A 23,597-nucleotide genomic window follows, 5' to 3' on the forward strand; every position below is an offset into this window, starting at 1 on the left:
GGGCTTTTAATTTCCTTTGGGGTAAATCCCACGTTTTGGTATATGGTACATTATGTCATTTCTGTCAACAGTGGGCTGCATATACCATGGTGGTGCCTTAAGATTACAATGGAGCTGAAAAGTTTGTTTTGCTTGGGGATGTTGTAGCTTCCATAGCACAATGCATCACTCATTCTTGTGGAGATGCTGGTATAAACACCCTACTGAATTGCCAATTGCATAAAAGTCCAGCAGTTCAATCACATACAGTGCACAATACTTGATAATGATAATAAATGGCTATGTTACTGGTTGATGTATTTACTATACTATACTTTTTGTTGTTATTTTAGAGTGTATTTTTTCTACATATAAAAAAGAAAAGTTAATTATAACACAGTCTCAGGCAGGTTCTTCAGGAAGTCTCCCAGAAGAAGGCTCTGTTATCCTAAGAAATGTTAGCTCCCAGCATGTTACTGCTCCCAAAGACCTTCCATTGATATTGATGACCTTGGCCGTGTGTAAGTCTAGGCTAATGTGTATGTTTGTGTCTTCATTTTTAACAAAAACGTTTTAAAATTAAAAAGAAACATTAAAATAGAAAAAATGTATAAAAATAGAAAGACGAAAAAATTGTATGGTATTAGTACAATTTATATAGTATTGCACAATGTGTTTGAAGCTGTTATCACAAAAGTGTCAAAAATTTAAAAAAAACAAACTTTATGGAATCAAGAAGTGTTAATAAACTAAGTTTAATTTATTATTGAAGAAAGAAACTTGTTTTTAAATTTAGTGTGGCCTAAGTGTACAGTGTTTATGAAGTCTACAGTTGTGCAGTAATGTCCTTGGCTTTCACATTCACTCCCCACTCACCCACTGACTCACCCAGAGAAACTTCTGGGAAGTTTCTGTCCATGGGAAGTGCCTTATATATGTGTACCAGTCTGGCAAATGTTATTCATGGTAAGTGCCCTATGTACGTGTACCACTTTTTACCTTTCATACTCCATTTTGACTGTACTTTTTCTGGTACAATATATTTAGATACACGAGTTCCACCATGGTACATTTGCCTATAGTATTCAATAACATGGTCTATAGGTTTATAACCTAGAGCAAAAGGCTGCAGCAGGTATACAGTAGGCTCCACCATCAGATTTGTGTAACTACGCTCTGCAAGGTTGACACGATGACAAAATCACCTAACTGCATTTCTCAGAACGTGTCCCTGTTGTTAAGCAATGCATGACTATGTTTTTTGTTTTTTGGGTTTTTTTGCAGTTTCTGGCTGGGGCTGGATTTGAATCCGCCACCTCCAGCATATGGGGCTGGCGCCCTACTCCTTTGAGCCACAGGTGCTGCCCAACTAAGTATTATTTTTTATTATCCATATTTACTTCCTAGATGTTCTGACATTGTCACTTTGGCATGCTCTTTGACCCACACAAAAAAAGTTTTAAATAGGAATTTGTAATTTACAGTTTTTGTATATTAGTCAATTACTAAGGGTTTGGGATTTTATTACTCTTATGTTTTATTTTTTAATTTATTACATTATATAAAATGAACATGACTTATAAAGGCATTATCCAGTAGAGATATAATGCAAGCCACATAGGTAAGAGCTACACAGATAACCCTAAATATTCTAGTATTCATTTTAAAAAAGGTAAAAAGAAACAGGGAAAATCAAATTTAACAACATTTTAATTTAACCCAGTATATCCACAGTATTATCATTTGGACATTAATCAATATGAAAATATTCATGAGATATTTTGCTATTTTTACACTGAGACTTCAAAATCTGATATGTGTTTGACACTTATGTCCCACCACAATTCAAACAAACCGCATTAAAGTGCTCAATAGCCATATGTGAATTGTGCTTTAATATTGAACAGCCCAGGTCAATACTGATGTTTCTTTGGTGAAATTATTAGGGCATTTCTTAGGTCTGAGACATGGTAAAATTTGTTCCTTGATGCTTATGAAAGATTCATCCTCTGTTTGTCGGGTTCAGTGACATATATATATAAATTATGTTCCTATCCTCTTTGTCTTTTACCTTTACATCCACTGGATCTGCCAAAGTTCCAAATTTTCTAACTGCAATTTTGATTCTGTCAAATTTTTCTTGGATTTTCTACAGATTTTGCTTCCTACATTTTAGTGCTATGTTCATTGGTGCACAATTATTCATGACACTTACATTCTACTATGAGTCACAAGCTCCATCATTATAAAGCATTCCTTTTTTACCTCATCGACACATGTTACCTTGAATTTTATTTTCCTGGTGTTAATACTTGGATCTCTCTGTGGTCTGTTAGATTGCCTTTGGTCCATGTGTTTCTTATAGTTCCCATTTCTCTAGATTTCAAATATGTTCCCTGATTCACTTTATTGAACTCATTATTGAATCTGTGAGGATAGAGACTCTGAGTAAAGAATCAGAATCTTCTCTCTTCCATAGTCACTACACAATTGAACCTTGGAGAACTGTGAAGTGATGCAGTGTATTCATCTTACTAACACTAATTACCTATATATTTATAGCACACTGCAGCCTGAAAATCTCTTTCTTACTTATTATCCCCTTAATTTTCACAGCCACCTTTGAAGTAGAAAAGACATCATTCATGGTGATCCTGAATGTAAGGTAGTATAATCTTCTTAAATATTTATAGTTCATGGGTATAAATTAGCAAAAGTGCTTCAGAGCCACTCCACTAATTCTATGTAAAGAAGGAGGGCCAAACAAACGTGCCAATTGGGGGAGCAGGATGACTCTCTGTGTGTTGTAACTTTCCTCTGTTTTGTTATGTATAGAGATTTGGGCTTTTATTTATTAAAAAAAAAAAAAAAAAAAAAAAACACTGACTACACTGTATCTCCTAAACTATGTTAGCCAGTAGGAATACAAATTTGAAGAAGGCATAATCCCTGCTTCATCGCACTCACAGCATAGTTTACTTTAAAGAGTCTTAAATCTCATTAAGCATCAAAATTGACTAGAAAAAAAAATTTTTTTTTTTTTTTAATAGAGACAGTTTCACTTTATCGCCCTCCGTAGACTGCCATGGCATAATAGCTCACAGCAACCTCCAGCTCCTGGGCTTAGGCAATTCTCTTGCCTCAGCCTCTCAAGTAGCTGGGATTACAGGCACCCACCACAGCGCCTGGCTATTTTTTGTTGCAGTTTGGCCGGGGCCAGGTTTGAACCCGCCACCCTCGGTATATGGGGCTGGTGCCCTACCCACTGAGCAATAGACGCCGCCCTAGAAAAATTTCTTAATTACAGATCCCCCTGGTATCCTTCCAGACACACTCAACAATCATAAAGATAAATCCCAGAAATCCATATTTTCAAAACTCCACAGGCCAAAAGAGAATTAAGGACACTGGGCATTCTAATAAAACAATAAACTCGTGGCATGCTTCCCAATATTTTTTGCTTATACGATCTCATTTAAGTTTTCCAGCAACATACTGAGGCAAGAGTTTATTAATTTCACTTTATAAATGTGAAAATAAAAAAGTAGAGTCATTTTCCAAATCACAATCAGTGAATGACAAAGTAGAGCCTGGAACTGCGGTTCATGTCCCCAACTCCTGTGCTCTTTACTCTTCACCTGCACTTCATAAAGCCAAAGCAAGGAAGCGAAGGACATAAATACAGAAAAGAGCAGCAGAAGAAAAAGTGCAGGTCCTGTTCTAATCACCGAGAGCTTCTCCCAAAAGCCCAGCACAGTGCCTGACTTATAATAGGAATTTGATAAATGTTATTCAATTGAACTGAAGCTCCTGTGCCTACTACTGGTGGGAAAACATCACATCCAGAACCCAAGCCCTGGGTTGGTGATAACAGCCAGTCAGTCAATATTCATCAAATGTCAAGCACTATTAATACTTTACATCAAATGTATACACACACACAATTTAATCCTTACAACAACCTTATGAAGTGGGAACCATTTGCAACCAAATTTTACAGGTAAGGAAATTGATGAACAGTAAAGTTAATTAACTTTCTCAAGGTCATAAATCTAGTAAGTGTTGGAGGCCCAGAGATCATTTGTAACCATTTCAACATGCAGCCCCTCTGCACCATACTGAATTTCCAGCCTTTAGCCATGTCTATGGAACTCATGTTTATAGCCAGCACTAAATTATAACACTTTTTGGAGAGGAGTCCACAATTTCTTTTTCATTTATGCCATATTCTTCACAGCTCCAGATTCATTCAGCTGGAAAAATCATGTCTTGCCACATTCCCTTGGCATTGACCTGATTTCAAAACGTGCTATTTGACACAGGTAGCCAGCGTCCCACCTCTATGTGTCATGCCATCTCTCTGATTTCTCCAAAACCAAGGAAGCCTGCTCAGCCCTAATGCAGCCTGGCAGTTTGAAAGCAGACACATTCCCAAAGTCAACCCCTACTCAGAGGTGGATGAGACTTGATGGGTAGATGCTCCGAGCTGACTGATCTTTCTTCCCAGGAGCAATTCTGAGGTTTAGTCTTGGTTTCTCAGTCTTGGCACCATTGATATTTTGTGGTGGATAGATTTGTGTTGTGGGGGTGGTGGCTGTCTCATGCATCGCAGGATCTTTAGCAGTGTCCCTGGATGCCAGTAGTAGCACCTCCCAGTTGTGATAGACAAAAATGCATTGCCAAATACCACCTAGGGGGAAAACCACTCCCGGGTGAGAACCAATTGCTAACCTATTGACAGAAGATCCTCAAAGAGATTCTGGGCCAGTTTTCCTTGCCCCCATAGTGACAGATTTGATGAAATAACTTTTATTAGCTTTTTCTCTTACTGCCCTTCTACTCCCTGGGGTTACCTCCCAAATAACCCTTTCAACTAAATTCCTGCCTTCAGCTTTGCTTTCAGGGGAACCCAAACTCAGATAGCAAATATTAACAGACAGCCCCTAATTACATGCAAAGATACCGATGGATGGAAATGTGTCATTAACCTCCTAAAAGTGGAGAAAGAATTCACATTTGGTTCTGAGTGAGGCCCTCAAACACATCCTCATGGCCCGCTGGAGGCCTATAGAGGATGCTTTCAGAACCAGGGGCCTGGATGACAATTCCATGCAAGAGGAAACTTGCTTGCGTTCCCTCACATTCCCAAAGGTGGGTGAATCATGCCATGGAACACAAATGGAAGACTTCCAGTATGTACGTGCAGTTGCTCAATTCAAGAGCACTGATTCACAACTTGTCTTTGACTTATCTAACCCAGAATCTCTGAGAGTGAGCTCTGGATCCGTGTGTTTTTAATTGAATACCCTTAGGTAATCCTGATGGTGAAACTGCACATGCTCTCTAACCTGCCACTCACAGGTGCAGGGCTGATGGGACAAGTGGGCCCCTCAAGGACCCATGGAGTGTCAGAAACAGACCAGACCCGAAGTCCTGATTTCCAGGCCTGACACATGCAGCTGTGTGGAGCTCTGGACTTCTCACCATGGCTGCTCAATTCCAAGGGACTGGGAAAGGTGGAGGAAGACAGAAGGAGAGGCCGAACTGTCACCTGCTCTGGGAAGCTGCCCTGAGAGAGAACCCAAATGTTCTTGAACCTGAATAAACCAGGCTAAGGGTCTGCAGAAAGTTCTTGCTCAGAAAATGCAGGTTATAAGGTAAAGCTCTGGGGTGGGGGTGGAGGGATAATCCTTCGTCTCAGAAAAAGAAAATGGATCTCAGAAAATAGCTCCCAAGCCCAAGAGAATACAGCCCAGGGGGAGCTGAAGCCCCATGCCCATTGCAGCACTGTTCACAGTAGCCAACACATGGAAGCAGATGAAGTGTCTGCCGGTGAATGGATGAATAAAGAAATACACACAATGGAATATTTTTCAGCCTAAAAAAGAAGGCAATCCAGCCATTTGTAACAACATGGATGCACCTTGAGGAAGTTATAAATGATGTAAGCCGGACACAGAAAGACAAAGGCTTTGTGCTCTCACTTACATGTGAAATCTAAAATAAACAAACAAAAAGCAAACAAAAAGCCCCCAAACTCATAGTAATGGAGGGTAAACTGGTGGTTAGCAGGAACTGAGAAGTGGGAGAAAAGAGGAAATATTAGTCAAAAAGTATAAACCTTCAGTTTTTAAGATGCATAAGTACTCAGGACCTAATGTACAACATGGTGACCATGGGACTATATTAATGATGCCGTATTGTGTACTTGAAATTTCCTAAGAGATTAGACCTTAAGTATTCTCACCACAAAAAATGATGATGAATGTTAATCAGCTTAATTGTAATAATCATTTCATGATGTACACATATATCAAAACATCCCAGCTCGGTGCCTGTAGCTCAAGCATCTAGGGCACCAGCCACATACACTAGAGTTGGTGGGTTCAAACCCAGCCAGGGCCTGCCAAACAATGACAATTACAACCAAAAAATAGCCAGGCGTTGTGGTGGGCGCCTGTAGTCCCAGCTACTTGGGAGGCTGAGGCCAGAGAATCGCTTAAGCCCAAGAGTTTAAGGTTGCTGTGAACTGTGACACCACAGCACTTTACCAAGGGCAACATAATGAGACTCTGTCTAAAAAAAAAAAAAAAAAAAATCCCATTATATATCCTAAATATATGCAATGTCAACCATTCCTCAATAAATCTGGGGGAATAATTTTTTTAACTTTAAAAAGTAAACATTTTTTCAGGTAAAAGAAATAAATGAAGGTAAAGCTTCAGACATTTCCATTCTTCAGAATATCAGACATGGTTTCCCAAATACTAAGACTACTATCTTTAATCCCATACCAGATCTCATTCAATCTAGCCACATGAGGTGGAGTTCTCTCTCAATGCAGTTCAGCTTTTTACCCTTGTACACCAGGTGTCCTTTGTCTCAGAAGGTGTCTAGAGCAATGTCATGACAGTGTTTTATATTTTTGCAATGTTTCAATGCACATTTTCCTTTAAACAAACAGGGAAGAGCCTTGCCCAAAATCACATAGCAGGCCAGTGCCAGAGACAGACCAAATTCCACGTCTCCTGATGCCTGATCCAGGTTGTGTCAGGAAAAGTAGGAAGAGAAAGTGGAAATGGATAACATAGTCAACTGGCCTCTCAAATGCCTTCTGGCTCTGTTGCCGCCCCAAACTTGGAGTCCAAGGTTTCATAAACAGAAAAACACTAACACTTTCCCTAGTAAAGACTGAGCTGATTTTCCTGCGGGGTCAAACTGCATGTACTTCTCATTTACTCAGACAGTTCCCTGGAACAATGAAAGCCCTGGTGAGATTTTTTCTCTCTTCTTCCTCCCAGAGTTTCCAGTTAAGCAGAGCCATGAGGATTATTTTGCACCTGGCCTTCATGAGCTAAGATATGTTTGTGACCTGGGCACACATGTGCAGTCCAAAGCAACCATGAGACTTTATTTATCTCCTAAGCAAATGGTCACTCTCCTGCTTCCATCACCATGGATAATCGCATACCCACTTCTCAGTGCTGTCTTCTTGACATCTTAAAACTAGAATAGCACCATTAGTGAAGCCAGATGTGATTTCCTAGCTGAGTCTTGATTCTGAGGCTATGGAGAACATAGAACCACTGATGGAACAATGATAAACCAAAAACTCCCATGATTTAATTCTAATCATTGTCAGTTTACCTTTCTTTTAACACCTTGTTGTTGTTGAATTAGGTCACTATGGGTAGGGCCTGAGCAATGGCATTTCTCTACAGTTTCCCGATGTGCATCCTCAGGGCTTGTAATAGGTTGCAATGGTATTTCCCAAACTTTCCTGGAATTAAAAAGAAAGAAAACCATCAGGAGTGCTTGATCAATGTACAGAATGATCAGGCTCATTCTCAGATCAGTACATTCTGGATAGGGCCCTGGAATCTGTGTCCTTACAAAGTACTTCCAAATAGTTCTTGCTATTTGGGAAAGTTTGGGATCTGGCAAGTTTGGGAAACACTGAATGACGCCATAAACTTTTAAGCACACCCAAGAGAGATATCTGCTTTCCAGTAGCATAGAAGACATAAGGAAGCTTCCATCAGCCATGGAAGAAAACCCAGTCTTGGACCAGGAGTTCCCCTTCCCAAAATCTCCCTCCCCGTTCAGGCAGGGAGCAATGGGCTCATTACTGCAAGCCTTCTCTGGCCACACCCAATCTGGTCCCTTGCACTCAGCTTAGCTCTCTTAAACCTATCTGTACTGAGTTTAATTCCAGTTCCAGAATCCCTTACACTAGCCGATACGGATTCCTCCCACCTGTGAGTTCCTGCATCATGAGAGGTGCTAATGGTAACACCTGAACATATTCACCTTGATTTGGTTAAAGATTCCACACCAGTATCTTGCCTCCCTAGATACCAAACCCCTGGGGAGCTATGCTAAGACTAGAATAGACTCTGAATAAAGCTAGTGAAGGGAAAACCTCAGAGTGAGCAAGAGGGTCAAACTCCAGGATAAAAGTCTCTATTCCTCATCATTTTGCTTCCAATGCTTAGTCAGTGCCTGACACACAATACACATCCAACAAGTTTGAATAAAATTTCAAGCCATGTGAGCCAACAAGCCAAAATATATTTTAAGCTACAAATATTTGAGCACGTATGCAGAATTGAGATTATGATTTCAGAAACTAACCTAGATACAACTCATGCTTTGAATCTGGTTACTTCCTCGGCACTACCAGCTCTCAAACTTTTTGGCCACTTCTTGGTCAAAAATTACTGATTATCTTAAAAAGTTTTTGTTTATGTGGGTTATACCTGTTTATATTGGCTATATTAAAAATTCAAAAGTATCATTTAAAATACTTACAGTATTTATTTTAAAATAACCACAGCAAACTCATTATGTGAATGAATTTTTATGAAAAATAACGATTTTTCCAAAACCAAAATAATTTAGTGAGAAGAGTGTCACTGTTTTATATTTCTGCAGATCTCGTTAATTTTGGGCTTAATCGAAGTCAGCTAGGTTCTTAGAGCTGCCTCTGCATTCAACTTGTTGCCATGTCATACATCATTTAGCTTCGGGAAAACTCCACTGTATGCCCATGACAGAACAAGAGTAAAACAGCCAAATAAAGGCTGGGCACGGTGGCTTGTGCCTGTAATCCCAGCACTCTGGGAGGCCAAGGCAAGCGGATTGCTTGAGCTCAGGAGTTGGAGACCAGCCTGAGCAAGAGCAAGAGCAAGACCTCCGTCTCTACTAAAAACAGAAAAATTCGCCTGGTGGCATGACACTTACCTATGTCCCAGCTACTCAGAAGGCTAAGGCAAAGGGAATTGCTTGAACCCAGGAGTCTGAGGTTGCTGGGAGCTATACGATGCCATGGAACTCTACCCAGGGTGACCGAGACTCTGTCATAAATAAATAAATAAATAAATAAAGCCAAATAACATATTTGTATCATTATGAAGATAGTGTTGGCCACGTGTACTCCTTGAAAGGGTGTCAAGAAACCCCAAGGAACCCCAGACACACTTTGAGAATAGGAGTTTCACATATTTCATAATACAAATTTTAGACACAGTAGGAAACAATCAAAGGATTTGTTTTCTTGCTTTGAAAGAGATGTGTAAGGGTTTATTCCACTAGGATAAATCTTTGGATATTAGGATGTCATAGCAGATAAATTTGAATGGGCATTCTCATTAAATGTCTCAAATAATGTAGATGTTAAAAAATCACAAATCGTTTATCTTCATGAAACAGAATAATCATAACAGACTCTGTAATGCTCCTTCTAACTTATACTTCATCATTTTTCTGGATCTTTGACTATATCTTCCAAATCACCATCTGTCCCAGCAAGGAGACCAAGAGTGGCATAAGATGGCAGATAAAAATGATATTTGTACCTATCTCTTAGAGATGTCATAAGGATTAAATAAATTAATGCCTGCACAGTGAGTACTTAGAATAGTTCTGACACACAACAGATGGCCAGTAACTATTGGCTATTATGTATTTGTTAAACTTTCTTAAAAGCAACTAGAAAAGTAAATTTCTATGATTGAAATGATTTTCTATGATTCTTCATTGCCTATAATTTAGCAGGACTTACAAAGATTTATTCGTAGTGCACATAGCAATTTTTAAGACTAAGTTTACTTAAAATAGCCCTACTATAAAAGGATCAATTAACTGAGGTATCATTACAGAATTGTCTGCTAAGAAACAAAAAATAAGGCTTGTAAATCCATACTACAAATAGACAGTGGCAAATGCATCCTTTCTCCAAAGCCTTTGTGCTCAGAGTGGTAATCAACCTTGCTCTAGCCACTGCTCAATGGCAATTAAATTTAAGTTGACCCCTGGGTTCACTGTACACCGAGAAGAATTGTTAATGTCAAATATTTACTAAGCACTAACAGATTCAACAAACACACACTGAACATTCACCACACGTAAACCCAAGGAGGGATGAGGACCCAAGTGTAGACTAAATAAAGTCCTGCCCTCAGGGAATGGCAGCTCCATGTGTATGGAACAGGTTGTAGGCTAGATGTGTAGATACTCAAACACATACAGGAAAAATCCTTATGGAAGGGGTAGGGGAAAGGCCATCCTGGCATCTGGGAAGACTTTGCCAATATGACAGTTTTCGAGCTGGGTGTTGAAAAACGGGTGGTATTTCAGCAATGGAGAATGGCACCAAGCAGGGTTTGGCATGGTGAGCTAATATCATAAGGGCATAGGCAACAGGGAAAAGGGTTGTTTGGGAATGGGATTACATGTGAGGTTAAGAAGCGTAGACTTTATTTAATAAGCAAAAGGACAACCTGAGCAAAATGGGTACACAGCTGTGTCATACACAACTGGGTATTTTGGTAACATTAACAGCATCTATGCTCTGTAGGAAAGATGAAAAGGAAGGCACTAGACATAAGGAAGCCAATGAGAAGCCCAAGGCAACAGTGCAAAAGGAGAAGTGATTGGGGCATTTGCCAATGCAGAGAGGAAAAAAGGATGTGACATTTATTTTAAAAGAATAATCCAGAATATTTGGGGATGACTGCATGTCAGTGGATAACTGTTCTGTGCTGGACCAGGGCTGTGTGTGTTAGAAAATTTTTGAAACATCTCTAAGAAGGTAAATTTGGAAAGTATGTTGGGCATAGGAAAATAAAGAACTCAGGATTATCTTATTCAGAGTAAAGGAATGGGGGGGGGGATAAATAATCCTACTAGAAAAATAATAACCAAAGGGCTCTTGCAAACTGACAAGAAGAATAAGCATGTCAATTGAGAAATAAGCCCCAGACAGGAACAGCCAATTTATAAAGGAATAAATGGAGAAGAAAATACCTACGTCAATTAAAAATAAAAATATGAGATATCACCTTTTTTTGCCTCTAAGACTGGCAAGAATTATAAAGATTGGTGAGATTTGTTAAGTTGTCCAGGATCTTCTGGTTGGTTTGGTTTTCTAGGTTCTAGCCTCAACCCAGCCGTGTAGGGAAGAATCTTGATTAGGCTGAACCAAAACTGATAATTCTATTCTCCTTATCAGTGATTGGTTTGGGAAAGGATATATGTTCCAATTCTGGTTAAAAATATGTGAGAGAAAATCTCCAAGGGGAGAAGAGAAGAAATTATGAGGAAGAGATGCCAAGATTCTATAAAAAAGAACTCTAGGTATTGCATTACACATTTTATTTGGCCCTAGATGTTGATGCATGAAGATGCAAAGCCTGGTGCTGTGGCAGCTCTATTGAAAAGAGGAGGTACCCAACCTCCTGCTAAGAATGCTAAGAATGACATGAAGAAAAGGTGAAAAGAAGCTGGTATTTAAATCACTCAACAGCTGAATTAATCTATTCTACAAATAGGTTAAAATATTCTCTATGTGTTGGCCACCCCTTTGTAAAATTTTGTAATGAATATTTTGTAAATAAAGATACATTTAGTTACAATTTCCCATTTTCCCTAGGTATGGAGACTTTATGGGTGACTTTTAGGAAGTCTAGAAGCTCCTTGTCTTTTGTTGAATGAATGAATGGAGATTAAAAGAATGACAATGGGAAGTACCTAGAAGGATCGCACACGTCAAGTTGGAAAGATTCTTGGAGATCCTGTAGAATTTGAGTATATTCAAATAATTAACCCAAGGAACCAGTGGGAAAATGGAAACCAGAACAGGTTTTGGACTTCCCCAGACTGGCCCCCACCTAACTCAGAAACCTACTTTCCTCCACAATCACTGCCACAAAGGTTCTAGTTTCCATTTGGCACGAGCTTTGCCATGTAAGATTGCAGAATCATGAACTTCCCCCATGGGTCCCAAGATTGGCTACTTGCCAAAGGCCCCAACAACACTCACTAATCTGAGAAAGATCCCAAACCTGATAGGCATAAGAAAGTCTCTGCTTTTTTCTTCCCTGAGTCTTGCAGCAGAAAGTGGCAGCAGAAAACCAGCTGGGAGTGACCCTGTGGGTTTCTCTTTCATCATTGAACTTATTTTCTCAAACCAATCTGTGAAAAGTTGTGGATTTCACTGGTGAGATCATGAACACATTCACTTTCTTCTCCCAGAAGCAATTTTTTCCTTGTGACATCCTTGGCATTCCCTCCAGATGAGGCATCTTCCCTCTTTTTATTGCTGCATAATTAATTGGCTTGGATTCTGCCACTGGAACATAAAATACACTCTGTCTTCCTGACAAATTTAAAATTTAAATGTTAGCTAACTACCTAGGAAAACAACCCACCCCTCTCTCCAAAAAAACTTCACCTTGTGCCATAAGTCAAAATAAATCCCATGGAACTAAAAATGTAGCAAGAAAAAATAAAGCATAAAAACAGGAAGAAAAATTAATGAATATTCATAATACCTTGTAGTAGTGATACACTTTCTAAATATGATACTAATAGTGGAAGCCACAAAAGAAAAGATGAATGGATTTGGATGTAACAAACATTTTAAATTTCTGACAGGAAAAACTGGTAAACGGGGGCCAGGAGTGGGGGTGGGGTGGGGAGTGACTACCTTGTCATTGGTGTCTCTTTGTACTGCTGTCATGTCTCTGGATTATTTTTTCAAGTGATAAAATAACAATGTAAAAATACAAACATGTATAGTCAAAACATTAAGAGCCAAATAATAGACTAAAGGGAAATGCATTTGCAACGTCTATCACAGACACATGCTACTGTCTTTAATATGTGATGAGCTAATAAATATTAATAATGCCAGAGAGCCTTGTGTTCAGAAACCGGCTTTGCACACAGGCTGATCAAGTCACCTCCAGGACTCCCTCTTGCCAACTATATGACTTGGGCAATGTTCTCTCCTTGACTCATTTCCCCTCTCTGCAAAATGAGGTTAATGCCTTCCATGGTAGAATAAGAAAGATAATTAGTCTCTGTCCCCAGTTCCTGGCACAGAGATCCTTAAAACCCTGGGAATTTTCTGAGTGATAAAGATGATAGGAGCATTAATGAGGTGCTTCTTGGTGGGCCCCTGGATAGCTTCAGGATAGGGGTGGTTCACCACGAATACTAACCCTTTATTAGAAGCTTTGAATTTTCAGCCCAACCTCCAGGGAGGGGAGAGGGGCTAGAGATCAAATGAATCCCCAGTGGATAATAATTTAATCAATCATGTAATAAAGCCTCCATAAAACCCCCTAAACTATAGGGTTCTGAGTTGGGGAACACATCCATATTTCAGGACACTGGCACACCCTCCCAGGCCTCACTCTATGAACCCTTGTCTAATTCATATCCTTTAAAAGAAACTAGTGAAGGTAAAAGTGTGCTTTCCTAGGGGGCATACAAAAGAAAGAAAAATACCTGTTACACTATCACAAACATCCAGGGAGGCCAAAAAAGTGTTTTTTAATAACAAAGTGCTTTCCTGAGTCATTCTAGCAGATTATCAAATCTGAGGAGAAGTGTCATGGGAACCCCAGTTTGTGGCTGTTGGTCAGAAGTACAAGTGACCTAATATTTGCAACTTCTATCTAAAATGAGGGCAGCCTTATAGGATGGTGCCCTTGAAGCTATGGAGTCTCACATGCACCCTATTATTATTATCATTACTACTAAAAAAAAAAAAAAGATGAACCTGGAAATAGGTGAAGAAAATTAACAGTTAATTTACAAAAGAAGAAAAGGAAATAGTCAATCAACAATATAGGACCTCATCAATCATCAAAGATCTTCGCCTTAAAGTAAAACACCATTTTCTACTCATCTAATTGCCAAATATTAAATGTAATGGTTGAGTGGACACAGTGGCTTCATACCTGAAATCCCAGCACTTTGGGAGCTTGAGGCAGGACAATGGCTTGAAGCTAGGAGCTAAAGACCAGTCTGGACAACAAGAGTGGGACCATCTTCCCATCTCTATAACAAATAATTTAGTCAAGCATGGTGGCAGCATGCAGAAGTAGTCACAGCTACTTAGGAGGCTAAGGCAGGAGAGTCACCTGAACCCAGGAATTTGAGGTTGCAGTGACCTATGATTTTGTCACTGTACCACAGCCTGGGTGACAAAGCAACACTGGCATTCCTAGTGAAACACTCCCATCCTGAAGCTATCCAGGGGCCCACCAAGAATCACCTCATTCGGTCAAAAAATGCTCCTATCATCTTCATCACTCAAGAAATTCCCAGGATTTTAAGGATCCCTGTGCTAGGAACTGGGTACAGAGACTATTTTTCTTATTCCACCATGGAAGGCATTATCTTCATTTTGCAGAGAAGAAAAATGCAGGGGAGAAAACATTGCCCAACTCATACAGTTGGCAAGAGGAAGCCCTGTAGATGACTTGATAACTCTGTCTGCAATGGCAATACCAGGGTTGACAAGGAGTCTCTTTGATGGGACTGTAAGTGTTGTGAGCTTCCTCAATGGCAAAAGGGCAATTTGTGTCATCAAATTCTTGAAAGTCATATGCCTGATTATATTGGCTAGAACTTCCAGCACTATGTTGAATAGTAGTGATGATAGGGGACAACCTTGTCTGGTTCCAGTTCTAAGTGGAAAAGCTTTCAGTTTTACTCCATTCAGTATAACATTAGCTGTGAGTTTGCCGTAGATGCCTTTGATCAGATTAAGAAATGTGCCACCTATGCCTATATACTTAAGGGTTCTAATTAGAAAAAGATGCTGAATTTTATCGAAAGGTTTTTCAGCTTCTATTGAGAGGATCATATTGTCTTTGCTTTGGCTTCTATTGATATGGTGAATTATGTTTATGGACTTGTGTATATTAAACCAGTCTTTCAGCCCTGGGATGAAACCAATTTTATCGTGATGAATGATTTTTTAATATGTAGCTGTAATCAATATCAATAGTGGGACCCTTAGTCAGTAGTCTTTGTATATGCCAACAGCCAAGAGTAGAAGCTGATCAAAGACAAAATTCCCTTCACAGTAGCTTCAATAAAAATGAAATACCCAGGAATGCACATAACAAAAGAGGTGAAGGACCTCTGCAAAGAAAATTACAAAACCCTAAGAAAAGAAATAGCAGAGGATATGAACAAATGGAAGAACATTCCATGCTCATGGCTGGGAAGAATCAACATTGTCAAAATGTCTATGCTACTCAAAGCAATCTACAGATTCAATGCCATCCCCATTAAAATACCATCATCATACTTTCAAGAATTGGAAAAAATAATTCTTCATTTTGTATGGAACCAGAAGAAACCCTGTATACCCAAGGCAATTCTTAGTAATAAAAACAAAGCTGGGAGTATCACTCTACCAGACTTTCAGCTGTACTACTAGGCCATAGTGATCAAAACAGCCTGGTATTGGCAAAAATACAGACTTTGACATTTGGAACCCAATAGAAAACCAGGAGATGAAACTAACCTCTTATAGCCACTTGATTTTAATAGACCAAACAAGAACATACACTGGGGAAACGAATCTCTATTCAATAAATGGTGCTGGGAGAACTGTATAACCACATGTAAAAGACTGAAACTGGACCCACACCTCTCACCAATTACAAAAATTGATTTAAGATGGATAAAATATGTAAATTTAAGGCATGAAACAATAAAAATCCTCAAAGAAAATGTGGGGGAAACATTTGGAGGTATCCACCTGGGGCAAAATTTTATGAAGAAGACTTTTGTGGCAATTGCAACAATAACAACAACAAAAAAAAAACCAAATGCAACTTAATGAAACTGAAAAACTGAAAAGCTTCGGTACAGCTAAGGATGCAACAATCAAAGCAAACAGACAACCTTCAGAATGAGAAAAGATATTTGCATATTACGAATCAGACACAAATTTGATAACTAGGATCTACGGAGAACTCAAATAATCAACAAAAAAAGACCAAACAACTCCATATATCACTGGGCAAGAGACATAACTAGAACTTTCTCTAAGGAAGACCGACGAATGGCTAACAAACATATGAAAAAATGCTCATTGTCCCTAATCATTGGAGAAATGCAAATCAAAACTACCCTGAGATATAACATAACCCCAGTAAGAATGACCCAAATCACAAAGTCTCAAAGCTGCAGATGCTGGTGTGGACATGTAGAGAAGGGAACACTATTCCACTGCTGGTGGCACTGAAAACTAATACCACTTTTTTGGAAGGAAGTATGGAGAACCCTCAAAGAACTCAAATTAGATCTTCCATGTGATCCTGCAATTCCATTACTAGGCATCTACTCAGAAGAAGAAAAGAATCATTTTATTATAAGGACACTTGCACTAGACTTTATTGCAGCTCAATTAATAATTGCCAAAATGTGGAAACAGCCTAAATGCCCACCAACCCAAGAATGGATTAATAAGCTATGGTATATATATACCATGGAATACTATTCAGCCACTAAAAAGATGGAGACTTTACATCTTTTGTATTAACATGAATGGAGGTAGAACACATTCTTCTTACTAAAGCGTCACAAGGATGGAGAAGCAAGAATCCAATGCACTCAATTCTAATATGAAGGCAGAAGATGAGCTAATACAAGGGATGGGGGAGGGGAATGAGCAAGTGAGGAGAGGGGAGGAGGATGTGGGGCGTCATGGTGTATGGTGCACCTCTTGAGGGTGGGACACAATTGTTAAGAGGGACTTTATCTAACAATGCAAGTGTAACCTAATTCTTTGTATACTCAATCAATCCCAAACAGTAAACATTTAAAATGTGGTATATGTACATCATGGAATATTATGCAGCCTTAAAGAAAGATGGAGACTTTACCTCTTTCATGTTTACATGGATGGAGCTGGAACATATTCTTCTTAGTAAAGTATCTCAAGAATGGAAGAAAAAGTACCCAATGTACTCAGCCCTACTATGAAACTAATTTAGGGTTTTCACATGAAAGCTATAACCCAGTTACAACCTAAGAATAGGGGGAAGGAGGAAAGGGAGGGGAGGGAGGTGGGAGGTGGGTAGAGGGAAGGGGATTGGTGGGATTACACCAGCGGTGCATCTTACAAGGGTATATGTGAAACTTGGTAAACGGTCTGTGAAGCTAGTGAATGATGCCCCATGATCATATCAATGTACACAGCTATGATTTAATAAAAAAGAAAAAAGAAAAAAGAAATCTAAAGGTAAATACCATAAAAAAACAGCTACTTTTGAAATGCTGTTTAAACACACTGAAGTTTTAAGGCAGTGCTTATAAAAGTATCATAAAGAGTAAAAATCTATCATGAAAATTCTCTAGGGAACTAAGAAAACAATTACTCTGGTGGCTCCTGTCAGTCTATTCTCAGTTATTTTTTCACTAATTCATTTAGGCATTCCTTCCATCTTTACATACCCATGGTGATGGGTTGGATTACAGACACAGTTCCAGTAAGATTCCTGTCCCAGTGAGTTCTCAGTTTAGCACTTACCTGAAAAATGAGGACAATCAAGGCAGGTGGACTCAAACGTCATGCACTGGGAGGGGAAGGTGAACACATATGGAAGGTTTGCAGAGAAGAGCCCGGCCTACACCTGGTTACAGTAGAACCTGCATGGTGGACCACCTCACTACCCTGACTGCCTCCTTAAGTTGACCTGGATTTCATAGACTGGACATGCACCACACACACACACATATCAGTCCAGTAGGCCTAGTCCCTTATGCTGACCACCTCCATGTGTTGCCTAGTTTGCTACAGTCCTTAGGTGGTCAACTTGCAGAAGTTCTACTGTATAAGACACCTTCAGTGTGGGAGCCATCCTGGGGGAGAAGACCAGGTGGAGAAAGGCCACCTAGATGAAGGACACAGTGTAGGCTAAGACCAGGAGGCACAAGAGTTCAGGAACAGGTAAGTGGACATGGCCAGAAAGGGGGCAACTGTACAAGAACGACTGTAGAAAACTGGTTTGGTCAAGAGCTGGTTGGCATTTTGCTTCATTTATAAAAAGAATTAAGGATGGATGAGGTGGCACTTGCGGCTCAGTGCGTAGGGCACCAGCCCCATACACCAAGGGTGGCGGGTCCCGGCCAAACTGCAACAACAACAAAAATAGCCAGGCATTGTGGCGGGCACCTGTAGTCCCAGCTACTTGGGAGGCTGCTGCAAGAAAATCAGCTAAGCCCAAGAGCTGGAGGTTGCTGTTTGCTGTGACACCACAGCACTTTACCTAGGGCAACAAAGTTGAGACTCTGTCTCTTAAAAAAAAAAAAAAAAGAGGAAGTAAGGATGCCATGCAGAGTTCCTGCCCCCCTTCATGATGTTGATAGCTCCATACAGTGGACTGACCCCACCACCCAGAGCTGATGGCCACAAACACCTTCAGGAGAAAGCCCAGCAGTCCTTAGGGGCCTAATGCTAAGTGGGCGCTGGCTAGGCAGGCTGCCTCCATGGGTTCCTCCTCTTGTGTAAAGGGTAAAGGCATAAAGTTCTGCATCTTGTTAAACATTGTACACGCCTCGAATCAGCCACTCAACTGAAAAGATGAGAACCACAGATAGAATATTTGACAGAGCGGTTTTGAAACTGAATGAAAACGTGTTACACAACAATCCTTCCTAGCCTCTCCCTCCCCACAAAACACACGTTCTTATTTCAGAAGGAAAAAAAGTCAGGAGGAGTGATGGGATTAAAATCAGAACAAGAGAAATGCAAATTAAAACCACAGTGAGATATCGCCTTACCCCTGTAAGAATGGCTTTTGTTTAAAAGTCCAAAACCAATAGATGCTGGTGTGGATATAAAGAGAAAGGGACACTTAACAATGTTGGTGGCAACCTCAATGGGGAAAGGTATGAATATTCCTCAAAAAAAAAAAAAAAAAACAAGTGTCCCTCCCATATTACCTCCCGAACCCACTACTGGGTATCTACCTAAAGGAAAAGAAGTCTTTCTATCAAAAAGAACCCACACTTGAATGTTTATAGCAGTGAATGTTTATTCACAATTGCAAAGATGTGGAATCGACCCAAGTGCCCATGAATTCATGAGCGGATTAAAAAAATGTAGTATATGCATATCATGGAGTATACTCAGCCATAAAAAGGATGCATTAATGCCTTTTGTAACAATTGGGATGGAATCGGAGGCCATTATCCTAAGTGAAGTATCTGGAGGATGGAGAAACAAACACCACATATACTCACTATTGAATTGGAACTAACTGATGAGCAGACATGTGCACAGAGAGAAGTAGAACTCAGTGGAAATCCATGCAGGGATGGGCAAAAACCTACCTAATGGGTACAATGAACACTATTTGGATGACGAGTATACCTGTAGCCATGACACAAGCATGATAAAAGTGATCCATGTAACCTAAAACATTTGCACCCCCTAATATTTTAAAGTAAATAAAATAAATAAACATAAAATTGGACCTAGAAATGAGAGTGGGCCACAAGGAGATATATCTGTCTGCAATTTCTCAAAGATTAGGAACACTTCCCACTAAGGGCCAACCCCCCCCAAAGCTTTACCATCTATTTCACTCAAGTCTGGGCAGCATTGAAGTTCATTTCTGTGGTTGAAACCTAAAGAATAACCTCCCTTCCCCTCTGCATCTAGCCTTTAATTGCAAAACCGCACCAGGCAGTGTGCCCAGCCCAGGCTCTCTCCAGTAAAAACCTCCAGCTGCAAACAGTGGTTAGGTTACTAATCAGTGCATTAGTAATTTGAGGGCAATGAATGATAATCAAATCCAGCTCTTACTCAAATACAAGCCAAGCATTGCCCTATGTGGCCTCCAGGTTGAACTCATTTACTCCTCACAATAATGCATGCATCAGGGCCTGCCATTATTATGCCCACCTAAAGATGAAAAACTGAAGCAGGGAGGTGTTGATTTTTTTTATATATATACAAATATTTTATTCAATTGGATTTTACAGAAAAATATTTTTTATTTCAGATTAATGTGCTAGTACAAACAGATTCCACAGTTTGCATTTGTAAGGGTAAATTTTAATTTGCAGGTGTGTCCTACACTCAGGTAGTTTGCCATATACCTGTGCAATGTAGCTGCTGGGTAGGAATTTATCCAGCCCCTTCCCCCTCCCTGCTTGGATTTCATTAAGTTTTTCTCTCATGTGAGCAGGTAGGTGTTGATCTACTAGTTCTGATTTGCTACTGGGTAAATGTGATTTTTTTTTTTCCCATTCTTCACTTAGAGGCATGGTCTCCAATTCCATCCAGTTTCTGGCAAAGGATACATAATCTCCCTCTTTTTATGGCTGAGTAATAGTCCATGGTATACATATACCACAATTTATTAACTCTTTTCTGTGTTGAAAAGACCCTGGGTTGTTTCCACATCTTTGCAACTGTGAATTGCACTGCTTTAAACATAAGAATGCAAGTGTCTTTATGATAGAATGCCAGGTAGCCTATAGGTTGATTTCATTTAATCCTCACAATAATGCATGCATCAAGGCCTGATGCTATTATCCCCAATAAAAAATTGAAGCAGGGAGATATTAACCAAGTCATTTAAGCCTGGTAAGTGGCAGCCCTGGGATTCTTACCACCTTCCCACCTCTGCTGCCTCCTGTCTCACTCAACCATCTTTCACTCCAGTCTGTTTTCTGGACTGATGGAGCAACAGTGTGATCGGTCATGTTAACAGCATGTACTCTTGATAGGAAATGATAAAAGGACATTTTTACTTCTGTAGTCCTCTCCCCAAAACTCATAGCTTTGGTATAATCATGAGAAAAACATCAGACAAACCCTAATTGAGGGATTTCTGCAAAATGCTGCCTAGCCAGTACACCTGAAAACTATCAAAGTCATTAAAAATAAGAAGTTCAGGGCTTGGTGCCCATGGCACAGTGGCTATGGCATCAGCCACATACACCAAAGTTGGCAGGTTCGACCCTAGCCCAGGCCAGCTAACCAACAATGACACCGGCAACAAAAAATACCCAGGTGTTGTGATGGTGCCTATAGTCCCAGCTACTTGGGAGGCTGAGGCAAGAGAATCACTTGAGCTCAAGAGTTTGAGTGAGGTTGCTGTAAGCTGGAATGCCATGGCATTCTACTGACAGTGACATAGTGAGATAGTCTCAAAAAACAAAGAAGTTTGGGAAACTGTCATGACCAAGAGGAGCCTAAGGAAATACGACGGCTAATGTTAATTTATCTTGAATAGGATCCTGGAACAGAAAAAGAACATTAGGTAAAAACTAAGAAAATAAGAATTTAATTTGGATGTTCCTCACAGTCCTGGTTGAAGTCAGCCTATATGAACCAATAGTTGGCATGCTCCCAGATATGTGAGCATGCTCATCCAAGATCAACAGAGCTACTAACTCACTCGCAGCTGTCCATGAATGTATGAGAAAACCCAGCCAAGATCAAGTCCAGCTCAGATCATCTGAATACCAGATCCTGACCTAAATAGAACTTTCTGTGGTTGGTTGTTACACAGCATTTTTGTGGCAATAGACTACTGATACAACATCCAACTAGCATGCAATTATTGGTGAATTATTGAACAAAAAGATACCTTGGTGGAAAAGAAAGATAAGAAGGGGGGAATTCCAGAAGTTCCCTTCCCCAGAAGAAAAGAATAACAGGACACACAACCTGGCCTCAATGACCAACTTGAGGTTCATTTCTAATGACTTTTAGTATTTTCACTTACAGTCAAGTAAGAGCAAACTCACTGAATTTCCCAACATAAGTATGAGGAGTCATTCTACATAGTGAGTAAGCATGCCTGGCTCTGGTGTCAGACCGCCCTCATTCACCTCACCTCCACCTACTTGTTTGTATGATCTTGAATAAGTGACCTCATCAGCTCCTTTATGTGTAAAATGGTGATGGTAACAGTATGAATGTCACAGGATTGTGAAGTTCAAATGAGTTGTCAGTGTAAATTTCTTACAACAGTGCCTGGTATACGTAGTACATACTCAGTAAATGTGATATAATAATAGTAGTATTCTCAGGCTAACCTGTCCATCCATAATGTCCTTCCCATACCTCTTCACCTGTATAATTTCTAATGCTCCTTTAATACTCTGATCTCCCCCAGGACTCTTTCCTTTGGACTCTTTCCTTGGCCCCATAGGGCCAAGTGTTTTCCCTTTCCCTGTAGCCTGGGACATCAGTTTGGAATCTTCTCTTTATGTAGTTTCCTCCCTAGATTGTACATTTCTTGATAGGCTCTACCCATGTTGATCTCTGGTAATCCAAATATCAGCTACACAGTTGTAAGCACTATGCTCCATAAGGTCTAGATGAGATTGTCTTGAACTTCCATCACTCATCTTGGGGAGATGACACCTTCCAGAAAACTGGCATTGTCATGATACCCTCTGACTTCAAGCTCCTACCAACTTAATCAGTCCACTTTATACCTTGCTCTCCTTTCTACTATATGCTTTCTTTCTCTAAAAGGTTGATGCAGATGTGGAATTTGATTCAATTCCTTACATGTAGTACATGAATTCACAGGACCTTGAAACATAGAGCAGAATTCACAAGACGTTTATGGAAATGGTGGAAGTAAAGACAGTATTTTACAACAGCCTAAGCAAGCTAAAATTTTGAATAGACAACCTTGATCTTCAAAAATTCCTCAGCTGTTGCTTCCCCATCAAATACATGGCCCTTATCCTTCTCTTCTTATACCTCTGCACCTAAATTCTTGATGATTTCTTACACCAAATCTTTCAGCTACCTCTTTGTCTTTGTCTCCAACCAGACCCTTTGAGGAGGGCTAATTCACAATCCCAGATGACACTTATTAAAGAAAGTACTTTCTCTAGGAGGAATTCTGGAGCTGCTTTCTAATTATTCTTTTATGCCAGTACCCAGCACATTACCCAGTTCATGATAGGTCTTATAATTACCAATTTAAGTCAAATTTTCAGAAGCTGTCTAGACAGACTCAGGTAAGAAGAGACATGAGGAAAAACTCTTCAGATAATAGATGAAGAGTTTGCTCATGATACTTATAAATCCCAGTCTTAGAAAACTTGTCATCAAGAGGGAGGTAATTTAATTAATGCCAAGCTATAAGCAATAGAAAACAGTCATTAAAAGAAAGGTCTTTGGGGTCCCGATGACCTGGGATCAAATTCTTATTCTCTAACCATGATCATTATCCAATTACTTAAATGTTCTGAGTCCCAGTGTCCTTAGCACAAAATACAAATAGCAGTACACAGGCCATGGACTTGTTGGAAAGATTAAATGAGAT

The sequence above is a fragment of the Nycticebus coucang genome, chromosome 2 (assembly GCF_027406575.1).
Source record: "Nycticebus coucang isolate mNycCou1 chromosome 2, mNycCou1.pri, whole genome shotgun sequence".
NCBI classification, from domain to species: Eukaryota; Metazoa; Chordata; class Mammalia; order Primates; family Lorisidae; genus Nycticebus; species Nycticebus coucang.